The sequence below is a fragment of the Triturus cristatus genome, chromosome 1_1 (assembly GCF_964204655.1).
Source record: "Triturus cristatus chromosome 1_1, aTriCri1.1, whole genome shotgun sequence".
NCBI lineage: Eukaryota > Metazoa > Chordata > Amphibia > Caudata > Salamandridae > Triturus > Triturus cristatus.
Window position 1 is genome coordinate 293,334,743 of NC_140579.1, and position 13,025 is coordinate 293,347,767.

General features: G+C 43.5%; 1 long non-coding RNA gene across 1 annotated transcript in view; it reads left to right on the forward strand.

The window, feature by feature from the left end:
• LOC146870141 (uncharacterized) overlaps nt 1–11,562 on the forward strand; it is a 62,845-nt gene extending 51,283 nt beyond the window's left edge. The window contains exon 3 of the long non-coding RNA XR_014969573.1: nt 8,428–11,562. This is a non-coding gene — a long non-coding RNA (uncharacterized LOC146870141). The remainder of the gene's footprint in view (nt 1–8,427) is intronic.
• The last annotated feature ends 1,463 nt before the right edge of the window (nt 11,563–13,025 follow it).

Here is a 13,025-nt window from a genome sequence, read left to right on the forward strand (position 1 = left end):
AGGGTTTCCAACTGACTTCCTCCTCCTAGAATGAACTTAATAGAACGTGTAGGTCGCATTCTTACCGCTTGGGCCCAACTTACTATTTGTAGATATTTAAATCTCGAAAGATTGGGCCCAACTTTACGAACTAGGTCCTCCCAGGGGAGCAAAGTCCCTTCCACAAAGAGATCCCCCCAAACAACCAACCCAGATTCCCTGAGTGGTAAAGCCAGTGCGTCATTTAGCCAGGTTGGCGCCTCAGGGAGGTCCCATAGAGGAGCTCTGCTAGAATAATACCCCAAGTTAATACAGGATTTTATTTTTGCCCAAGTTCTTGCCAGACCCTGTAGGATCTTCAACTTGACCTTTTTGAAGAATTTGGGGTCTCCGAATTTAAACAGAAAACCAGACTGCCCAACTCCTTCGCTCTTCAACAGAGTGGCAAACAAATTGCCGATCCCGACGCCAGAAGGTGTTTTTAAGAGCATACGTGAGTGGGAAAGCTGGAATGCCCAGAGATAAACCTGTAGGTCAGGCCCGGCCAAGCCCCCCTTCTCTCTCCGACGCCTTATCTTTTTCCAGGCTATCCTTGGGTTTTTATTACACCAAATAAAAGAGCTTATCTCGCTCTGGAGTTTAGCCAACAAAACGGGTTCAAAGTAAAGAGGAATTGTATTAAACAAGAAAGAAACCCTAGGGAGAATAGACATTTTCACCAGGTTAACTCTACCAATTACAGTAAGGGGAAGGTGTAGCCAAGCTCTCATCAATTTGCGACATTCTTTTGCAATTCTAGCAAAGTTGGTAGGGGCGATCTGAGAGATATCCTTAGTAATGTTTAAGCCCAAATAACGAAGAGTCTTATTTGAGCCATTACCAAAGCTGCTACCGACATCGTTCCACACCAATGTTTCTGTTTTGGCTGCGTTTACCTCATAACCAGAAACATTTCCAAATTCCACAGCCAGCCCAATGACAGCCGGGAAGGCAGAATCGATGTCAGAGGTCATAACCATGAGATCATCCGCATATAACGCAACCTTCTTCTCCCATCCCCTACATGCGAAAGGTATGATGGAGTGTTCTTCGCGTATTTTTTGAGCGAGAGGCTCAATATAGAGATCAAATAGGAGGGGGGAAAGAGGACAACCCTGACGGGTCCCTCTGGAGATAACAAATGCATCAGAAAGACCTCCGTTAACAAGTACCCGAGCTGTTGGGCGATTATATAGCAAACGTACAGCCCTTCGAAAATTTCCTCCCAGACCAAACTTGGTCAAGGCCCCCGACAGGTACAACCAATTGACCCTGTCGAAGGCCTTAGTCGCGTCGAGTGTTAAAATGGCCAGTGGAGCTGCACTCAAAGTGGCCATGTCGATAGCCCCTATTAGGTCGTATGTTAGCTCGAAGAGCTGACGGCCTGCAATGAAACCCTTTTGGTTGGGGTGTACTAATGTTGGAATGACTCGACCCAGCCTTCTTGCCAGCAGAGAGGCAAACATTTTATAATCAGCATTTAATATAGATATAGGGCGGTAAGAGCCACAGTCGGTAGGGGGTTTGCCAGGTTTTAATATAAGGGTAATGGAAGCGTCATTCCAAGTTGCTGGTGGTGTAACCCCTCCTACTAAGATTTGATTAAACAATGATGTAAGAGAAGGAGAAATTTCTTCAACTAGGATCTTATATAGCTCTACCGGTAAACCATCCGGACCAGCAGCTTTCCCTGCCTTGGCAGCTCGCACAGCCTCCTCTACCTCTTCCCTGGTTACCTCCCTTTCCAGTATTTCAGATTGCGGATCCGATAATCTCGGAAGAGAGATACCCGCTAACCAACTCTCAATAGCTGATGAGTCTATGTTATTGTCCTCCTGATAGATATTCTGGAAGAAGTTTTTAAAAGTGGTTCTAATCTCCAAATCCGAGAAGACAGTGCCCTGGGGAGATGTTACAGCGGTTATTATATTACGCGCCCTATCAGATTTGGTCTTCCAGGCCAACAGCTTGCCTGCCCCTTCTCCATATTCAAAATGCGATAATTTACTCGCTTCCCATTTTTGCAAAATACGTTCGTTTAATACAGATGCCAGATCAGCTTTAAGGGAAGCAAGTTTCTCATGGAGAGCAAGACATCTATCTGTAGAGTCTTGACTAGTAAAATTAATTTCCGCTTGCACTTGAAGAAGTGCAGCTTCAATGGATGATATCTTCTGCGTGTATTGCCTCCTTCGATATACTACCTTATTTTTAATTAATCCTCGAAGACAACACTTGAATGCGTCCCAAACGACCGGAGGGTCTGAGGATCCAAAATTGATACGCATAAACTCAAGAGTGTCAGCTCTAATAGACAGGACATCTTGGGGACAAGAGAGTAGAGATCTGTCAAAAGACCAGGAAGTAGTAAGAGGTTTAATAACCCCGACTATCTCAAGAAGAACAGCAGAGTGATCTGAAAGGTGTGATGGATAGTAAGAAATATCTTTAACAGAATCAACCAAGGCATGACTTATCAGGAAGTAATCAATTCTAGATTGATGGTGGTACTTATAATTATGAAATGAAAAACCTGGTTTTGTACCTGCTCTTGCCCGCCAAATGTCGGTGAACCCATATTGCTTCATGGAACTCAATAAAAAAGCTCTAGCTTTAGACGGGGTCAACTGTCTACTACGAGGGGTCTTATCTAACATTGGATCCAGCACTATATTAAAATCCCCTGTAAGAATTATGGGATCTGGAAAGTGCAACAGACTTGAAAAGAGAGACTCTAAGGGAGATGAATCGTCCAGGTTAGGGCCATAAAAACCTGCCAATGTTAGTTTTACCCCACCAATAACCACCAAGGTGATCGCCCACCTACCTCCCTGGTCGACCTGCTGAGTTAAAATTCTTGTATTGATGGATTTTTTGAACAAGATAGAAACACCCCTCGTATTAAGCGACTGGGAGGTGGATACCGAAAGATCGATCCACCTATTCCTTTTCACCAAGTCGAGCATCTCCTCCTCAATGAGATGAGTCTCCTGGAGTACAATGATCTGCGCATCAATATCACGAAGATACTGTAAGATTCTATTAGCCCTTGGTTTGGTGCGCAGACCATTGACATTCCAAGAGAGAATCCTAAGATTACTCATGGGTCAAATTCACATTAGAGAGAGTAAGGTGAAATTTAAGCTCAAGAACCAGGAACCTAAACATGCTCCTAAAGTAATCGTCCTGTCTAACACAAAAAGAAAAAACGTGACTACATATAAATTTACACCACTGAATCTGAGACCAGACTGAAAATGAGGAAATTTTTCCAAGAACACCAACCCACACCCTTAACCTATTCCCTACACCCCTGTGACCTAACCTCACCCCCCCCGCCCCCTGAGGAACCCTTGTAAGGACCAACCGGAGACCGGTTTGTGGTACCCCTTGCCCAACCCCACCCCCCGGAGTGAGTGCACAAAACGTGGTTCCATACGTGCGACTTGTGCTATATCTTTAATAGAGAAGAAACTTTTTTTTTTTCCTTAATCTTAATTCTGAGTCTAAATTCTTTAATTCTTCCTAATTCCCCTGAAAACACCTTGAGATAATTATTTAATATTTCTTCCACAAAACTGGAATGACTAATAGCTAAAACTTGTTCTTTAGCACCAGGACATAGCATCAAATCAAACAGACCTTGGTGTAACCATCCAAGAATATTCAAACCGTTGACGACAACATATACTTTACCCTGGATGCGTCTACCTTTAAGTTCTAAGACATCTTCAAAATATCCAAGTAAGTCTATTCTGTGGCCTTCATGAGAGACAGGTGCTTGATCCGGTGGCAACAACTTCCTTTCCTTCCAATGGAAATGTGTGCTCCAGAATCTACAAGGAGACGTAACTCTTAGTTGCCCACTACTTTATTAAAGTGTGGATCTACACAATCAGCAGGATCTCCTGTCCTTATCTTTTCATCACTAATAACCACAACGATATCTTGCATTTCAGTAAACATGTCCTCTGTGTTACTATCACTGTTGTCTGAACACACCCCATCATTGTCCCAGTTCTCTTTACTCCCTGGCAAACTTTTGCAAAATGTCCAAGTTTTCCATATGACCTAAATACTAAATTTTTAGTCGGACACATTCTTCCACCTCTAACATGACTCGGACTACCAAATCTGAAACATATGTCAAAGGCCTTATCCACCAATTCTTTTACTGCCTTCTGTGACGTTTCGATGTTTTTAGCTACCCTGATACTTTTTTCCAGAGTGAGAGTCCCCAAGGATAACAATTTCTGACGAATGCCTCTGTCAGATCAATGACTGATGAATTGATTGCATACTAATTGATCGCTAACATTTTGAAAATCACAATCAGTAATTAATTTCCTCATAGCAGTTATGTAGGTATCTTCTAAATCCTCTCCAGACCTTTAAAAAAAGTTATGGCATAATACTATCAGACTTGGTTGTACATCAAACCTAGTTGCTAGAATTGACGGCTGCAGCATAGCTAAAGTGGGGTGAGGGGAAATGGAGGATTAGGGGAATAATAAATCATTTTTAAAAACTTACCTGTCGATGCCAGCCGCCTCAGTGCTCTTCTTTGGCTCTTTTCCTGGCAGTCACTGAGGCACAGGCTCCCCACCCAATAGCATGAGAGCAGCGCCATGATTGGTCTGAGCAGCCTGGTTTGCCACTCAGATAGTGCCTGGGAGTCTGTGGTGTTTCTCTGACCTGGCTGTGCAACTCAGCTGGGTTAGAGAAACCTTAGTGCGCATGTCTGGTTGGCTGGCCTAAGACAGCCAGCCAAACCGATATATGCCCTTTAAAGTGCCCATCACTCCTCCCCCTGCCATGGTCCGGCCTTGCCACGCCCTACACTGGCATTGGGTCAGTCACTCCACAGAAAATAAAATGATAATTGAATTTTTCTGTGACTGACTATGACAAACAGGGCGACGCTCCTCCCCCATTACTGTGGAGCCGCCCCTGGTTGCTAGTTTTTTTATAGTCTCTTGAAATTCATCTAGTTCTTCATCATCCCCTAACACAAGTTCAGGAAGATGCTGAATGTACCCTGGAGGGTGAAGTAAAATATTTGTTTTCCTTTAAGGCCTGAATCTATGTGCTCCTATTGCCCTAAGTAGGTTTCAAAAGCATCAATCCATTCACACCATGGAATGGGGGATTCACCTGGTGTGTCAAGAAATGGTGGAGAATTAACTGCCTGCATAATTTAAATTTGGATCCAAAAACAGATTCATAGAAAAGTATTCCCAGGTTTTTGCTTTTCCACCAATGTATAATGCATGGCAATTTCTGAGTGGATTGCAAGGGGTTCCTAAACCCAACATAAATCAAAACAATGGCTAAGAGTTCAAACTTTAAAACATTCCTGCAGTGAGAGAGAAGAAAATAAAAAAATCCTACAGAAATCTTACAGATAACCCACTGTCACAATGTCAGGTGAGAGTTTCACCGTGCAAGAGACAAATTTATTCAAACAGTTTCCAAGGGTGTGCGCATCACTGCACATCTTCCTTGAGTTAAATATGAAATCATGAAGCTTACTGATGTGCATAAACGAATGAAACTCCCCTCCATACATTTGATTTTCAGCTGACATAGAGAAACTTGGAATGGTTACAAATTTCTTTCAGAAAAATAATATAAGGTAGGCTTAGATATGAACTGTCCGCTTGCACCTTTGGTTTACCGGTGTGCCGTGTGCACGTCACTGCGCTGACAGTAGAGACTTAACCATAGACTGGCTGCTTGCGCTATAATCTGGCTGCTTGCACTGCGCTGACAGGAGAAACATAATTATGCTTGGCTGCTCTGTTTAATTAAGCTCTGGCCATTATTTCCTAATTTACTGGTGTACGGTGGCTGGAAAGGCTCAATTACGCCCTGGTTGCTCTTGCTGTTTATTCCTGGTTTACTGGTGTGCGTGTCACCACACTGGCTGGAAAATCTTAATTACACTCTGGCAGTTTTCCCCCCTAGTTTACTGGGGGGGCTGGTGGATTTTGAAAGTGGTGGGGCGAAAAATGTTGTACCCTAATGCAATAAGCCAGCGAGCGAGGCAAGCGAGCCTGAACTGCAAAAAGAGGATGCGGGGGGATGTCCCCCCGCCAAGAAAATTTTGAAAAAAATGGATTAAAATGGTGGGTTTTACACCACATATTTACTGCAAATTGTTGAAAAAAGGGGGATCCAAATATAGCATTTTGAAGCACAAGTGTGAAGAAAACATTAGAATCAAATAAAAAATGTGCCCAATCCTCAAACTGGTCTGCTTGCAAAATGACCCCCAAGCCAAGCACATACAACCAACGGAAACAGGCCCTCTAAGTGTTTCCCACCAGTAACACATCTCTGAACCACCTATGTTTTCATTGTATATAATAATGAAAATTCTGCAGTTTGTTCTTATTTATCTTATGCAACTTACAACCATTGACAATGGGAACCATTGACATCCCATAACGTTGCCAATCACAGAGTACAAACTACTCTGAGCACCCTAACAACAAACGGCACTGTGTATCACACCCATTACTAACGTTGTGTATTAAAGAGTATACACACAACACGGTCTATCACACATCTCTCACAGCACTATTCAGCAGATACCACAGCTACCAATGCACGTCACAACACAAACAGTAGAGAGCTTGCCATGCAGAGCATTGGTGCACTTACTGGGATGAATCGCTATAATACGGACAGCCTAACAGCTGTGCAGATGTAAATGTTCCCCTTGACCCCTAAGCTACGAGTTTGAAAAATAATGGAGCAGCAGGCACATAGGCAGAAGAGAAAACACTTATCAGCAGCGCATGACTGTGCCATCCTGTCCAGTGATTAAAGTATACCAGCACCTCGTGGTGTTCACGTGGAAGTGCATTTTCAGTCACTGACTTACATGAAATTGTCATCAAAGGTACCAAGAAGTCAGATGGCCGACACTCAAAATGGGAAGAAACGTGCAGGGCCCTGAACAGAGATATCTGTGATCTTTCCCTGTCCGATATTTCTACAGAGTGGCTCACGGTTTAGATATGGTATGGCGAGTGGTGTAATATTGTCTCCTGTTTAGCGCGGAGGCCGATTTTCAGCCGTGTGAGAAAGCACGCTGCATTCCTATCTAAATATTCCCCTTATTTTATTTTGAACGCTAGGTACTACCCTCGGGTCAGAAGGGAAACTACAGACTGTCACACAGGCTGGAGACAAAACATTTAATCTAATCGCGAGCAGAAACAATGCAGCACATGTGCACAGCAGAAATGTAAAATGTCCTGAGCAGCAGTAAATCCTCCCGAGCCCCTCGCAATACCAATGAGCGACATGTACAGAATTAAGGGAGCACACAACATCTACATGCAGCCTACGAATGTCAGCCCTCTCACCTTAAATGTTTATGCATTCCATTTAAACTAATGCAGCCCGCCAGCCCAGTCGCGGCTTGCGCTCCAATACTCGCGGGGGGGGGAGGGGAGGTGTTGGGGGTCGCACTCAGCACAGGGGAGATTAAAATAAAGCAGCATTATTTATTAAACAAACTAAACTTACCGGGTCCGCGCCGCCTCTGCGAGTCCTCTGAGTCCTGGGCCGCGGTCCGACTCCCGCGTTGGCGCCTTGGCAAGTACTGTCTGCGTCAGTCTCAGACAATCCAGACGCTGCTCCAGCAGCAGCGCCAGGATTGGCTTGAGCAGTAGTGCACATGTTCTGTTTAGGGCATAAAACATTTTGCAACCAGCCTGGACATGCGCACTAGGCTGCTCATTATAAGAGCAGCATGGAACAACCCTCGCTCTTCTAATAAGCACCGCCTAGTGCGCATGTTCGGGCTGGTCGCACATTTTTTAAGCCCTAAACAGAGCATGCAAACTCTTGGTGTTGTGCGCTACGCCGACCACCTGTGATACATGTGGATGTCAATCATTCAGACACTTGCAGCAGCTGAACTCCCGTAGTGCTGCCCTGCCCCCTTCTGAGCTGACTGCCTCCAACTCCGGCGGCCTGGGATTGAATAATTGCATTGTGTGAGTGAGACGAGAGTCAGAGAGAGTGACTGACTGCAACGCTCAGTGGGGGGGCAACGCCCAAGCACCCTAATGGACGCACCGCCCCTGTAGTTTACTGGTGTGCGCGTCATCGTGCTGGTAGGAAACCTGACTTCAATACGGCTTTCAACACTCCTCGTACTGGAGTGAGTCTGCGCAACTGCAGCCACCTATTAATGGCTCTAAGCTTGATCGTGCAACAGTGCATGCTGGCACTAAAAATATTAAAATATAGTACTTACAATAAGGTCTACCGATCTCTGAGCCAGCCACAATGAGATAAACATGATCTGTGACCTGCTAGATGGGCTGAGGCATACACTGTGTAGCTACCAACACTGCCTACAAAATGACCAACGTTTTTGTTTTGTCTCAGAACGAGCTGGATTGTGCTTCCCAAAACTGACGGAGTACGCCAATGCTGGAATGATGACCAGCAGCCTTCAAATGATGCAGCTTCCCATGCCGGAATTCTTGTGAAAAGATCGTGGTCGTGGAGTTACCATTCAGGAACTGCCATGAAAGATTCCCTCTGTGGATTTTTTGCATCAAGAGACTTTTTCCTGTTGTGATAATGTTGTGAGAAATCTTCCAGAACAACCGCTGCACTGTGAGTTCTGTATGTGATGATCACCAGATCTTCACCACACTTTGTATGTTGTATTCCAGAGCATAATGACAATAATGTTTTCTTGAATATGTTTATTCAGTCATCATCCCACAGACAAAAATAGCATTATCTTCTGTTGACCGTTCTCGCAACTGACTGACGCTCGAGGCCCAGGCCACACAGAGCCCCATGAGCTGTGACTGACTACTCAATGCCGGGCTCGCGGCGTACACACTGCCCACGCAAGGCAGGATACGAAACGTTCTTTAGTGATAAATGCCTCTTCCATTTTAAAAAGCAAGTACCACATATTCAATTTATTGACAGACACAAAACCTGACTTACTTTCATAACTGAAACATGGCTGAGGGAAGACATGGCACAAGTATTGCAAGAAGCAGTTCCACCAAGCTATCACACAATGACACAAAGTTGCACAGGCATGAGAGGAGGTGGATTAGCCGTCAGATTTAAGGAAACACCAAATCTCACCAAAGAGGAGGTTGTTTAAAAGGTTGTGAGGCCCTCCTTGACAGATGCAACCCTACCCCAAACTTTTTGTGTAACTTTACCCTTCTTACAGGTCACCACTTATCAAAGGAACATTCACGGACACATTTCTAGACAGAGTCTCTAACCTTTTTACAATATATTCAAACCTGTGCATTCTTGGTGACCTGAACATATGATCTGACAAATCTAATATGCCACACCCTATGAGTATCCTCCCTAGCCTAGACACATACAACATATAACAGTTCATTCCGAATCCCACACACATTGAAGGACACTCCTTAGAGGTCAACTCAGGAGCTAGTGACCTTCCAACTGCTTACTCCGGTCACATAGTCAGACCACTAACAGGTTCCTAGTTAACACAAGATGCCACAACTCACTCCAGCAACACTCATCTTACCAGCAACTACATATCGACTTTCAAAGAAGCAGAATATGGAGGAACTAGAAAATCAGCTTAACTTCAACACAAATCTGGTCACAATAAATTCAGTACAAACGCTCTATGGTGGCTCCATGGAGTTTTTGACCTCTTAATTCCCCTGAAAAAATCTAAACATAATAAAAGAAAACACAGGTTCAAAACAAAAAACCTTCAAGTCAAAATATTCCTACACAAACCTGACACAATATACATGCCTATAATCAAAAAAGCTAAAACAAAAAACAATATTCCAGCCAAATCCACAATGCAAAATGTACCAATAAAGAATTCTATACAATACTCACACAATTCCATAAGCCAAAGTGCTCAGAAGGACCCAATCCCTTTTCTCAAGATTTGTTTGACAAACTGGCAAATAATTACATTACTAAAGCAAGCATGTTGGATTGTTTCTTGAACAACACAAAATCAACCGCCCCAACTCATTTGTAACAAACCCCTCCAGGGGAAGGCTAACACAGCTTCTATACTACTTCAAAGAACTATCACCAACTGAAATTCTGGATCTTGTCAAAGCAAGCAAGCTGACTCTTTTCCACCTCAAACTTCAAAAACATACTTTTAACAACATCAGCAGCCATCCCACTCAGAACACTCAATAACAACTCCTCAATGACAGGAGTTTCCGCAGAAGACATATAAAAGGCATACATGCCCACTTTATTAAAGAAAACTAACCTGCACACTCAAGACCCAATAGCAGACAATTCCTGGACAACTTATAGCAAGAACAGCAGTTTATTGAAGAAAAGCCCTTACTTTCTGACTTCCAAACTGGATTCCGTCCGAGACGAAGCACTGTATCAGCCCTAATCTCAATCTGGGATGACGTTAAAAAACACAGTAGACCAAAATAGGGTCACTACTCTTGGAACTTTCAGCAGCCTTTGACACAGTTGATCCTACCTCACTGATCCAAAGACTTAAGGATGCCGGATTAAAGGGCACATCCTACCTACACAGTAGGACAAATATCATCCATACTCATCCATTCTGTTGAAAACCGCACAGCATTAAAAACAGGAGTCCCTCAAAGTTTAATCAACTCACCTATGCTTTTCAACGTCTAACTGATCAATGGTTTTCGCTTCACCTGCTACAACTACGGAGATGACACACTATACTTCTGAAATTGGAAAATCCCAAGGTCATTCAAAAATCTAAACTTTGCCAATGGATGACATGGAGCCACTTCAAATTGAATGTGTCTAAAACTGAAATATGCACCAGTGGCGCCTGAAAAACACATGACTCTGTATGCCTGGCCTGATAATCTAGGACTACTGACAATATTATCTAAGCAGATGAGAAACCTCGCAATTACCATGGACACCAAGCTGTCAGAGAATGCCCAAGTAGACTAGGCATTGTTACAATAAAAACACTGCAATGCATCTTCTCAGATCTAGGAGTCCCCCACAAGATCCAAGTGACAATCTCTCTTGTCCTATCAAAACTTTATCACGACAATGGCTTATATAAAATGGCTCACCTTTACCAACTATGAGAATATCACAGAGAACTCAGAACTGTGCTGCATGACTACTCCTACATGTAGTCCCACAAGCACACAATTCCCTGCCTTGAAGGCCTTACACTGGTTGTCGGTTGCCAGAAGATCCTCCTTCAAGCTGCTTTGTACCACACACAAAGCAATACATGGCAAGGAACCAGTTTTCATTACAAAGAAAATCACCAATACAGCAAAGGAACCTACTCTCCAGAATGGTACCTGCCTCAACATTACAGTATTCAAGAAAAAAAACCTGGGTGGCATATCCTTCTCTGATCAAGCACCCAAACTATTGACTTTGTTAGCCTGAAACATAAGTTCCATTGACAGCTATGTCATCTTCAAAAGAGTAGTCAGGAGCTGGTTCTACCCTACATGACCACTATACTCACAACAGAACAATGCACTACAACAGTAGGTGCAAGACATTAAAACCTCTGCTGTGTGTGTGTGCGTGTGTATACATAAATAAGTGTGTGTGTAAGTTTAATTATGCAATATGCATACATGTTTACACCTTTACAAATATATAGGAATGTATCTATAGAGACATCATTATGGAGATATATGAGTCTATATTTTGTATATGGATGACATTATCATCTGTATGTATATTTGAACACATGCAGATATATATATGTTTGTATGTTTTCTACGTCTAGATATATCTATAAAAAAATAAAAGACAAAATACAAACTAGATAAAAAACAAAAACAATTTTAACTCTTACATTTATAACAAAACATTCATGTTTATAAATAACATCCATCAGTCATTGTATATAGAAAATATATATATATGGAGGTTTAACTACGTGCCAATCAAGATGGCTGCTGAACCTCCCGATCGGCCTAGCACCCCCAAGGCTGTCTGTACTGTTATCCAGGGGCATCTGCATGCCCAAAGTCAGTGGGGGACCCTTGCAACACCCACGGTGCCTGTGGGGATTGGTGGAGTTTCCAGCACTCTAAACCTGACGCCTGTTGATGATGGAGGGTGGTCGCGAGTGACATGTACGGAGACGTTACTCCTTGACGAAAGTGTGACTACAGGAGAACGTTCCTACTCTGACCTCGTGTTGAGATAGGCAACAGTAAAATTATGGAACATGTCCCGAGTGTGTTGACAAATAGGCAAGTATTGACAGCAATATTTATCCTGAAACAAGGAAATACCTATTGATAGGATAGTGTATATGAAAATAGAGGGATCTGTATCCTGAAGAAGGCCTGCGATCCTTATGAGAAGTGTGTAGAGGTTGAAACATGTTGATACTGGCAGTGAGGGAAATGGAGACTTAAATTCTTCCTTCTTTACTTTTTTAACCTTGTCAATGGTAGCCCAAGAATAAAATTAGGCAGGGCACGTCACTTAGAAAGTTTTAAATACTTTCTCTTTTCTCTGCATGTGGGATCCCTTTCCGAGAGTAAATGGTTCTCTCTCAAACAAAAAAGATATGCGCTCCACCCTGAGCTTTGGTCCTCCCTAAGTGAATATTCACAAGACTAGAATTTTTTCTTTGAACATCCAAATGAGATGCTCTAAGCTTTAGGTTTGTTTTGTAGTCCTTCTCATTTGGTGAGTTGTTGATGATGGAGGGAAAACAGCTTAGGCCTACTGCCCTAACCAGACTGCGGTGTCTCTCCAGCAACAACCTGCTGGGCCGAGTGGTGGTTCTCACTGCTCTCGCCACATTGCAGCCCACCCTTGTGCAGTGTTTGCTGCCACCCTTTTGGTGCTTCAGTGGTGGGCAGAACAGCTGCACCCACCCATGACTCAACCGCTGCAGTAAAACCGCCACCACTGGTGCCCCAGGAGCAGCTTACACCCAAGGGCTCTCCACCTCTGAGGCTGTTCAGCTTGAGGCTCGGAACCCTGTCCTGCCGTGC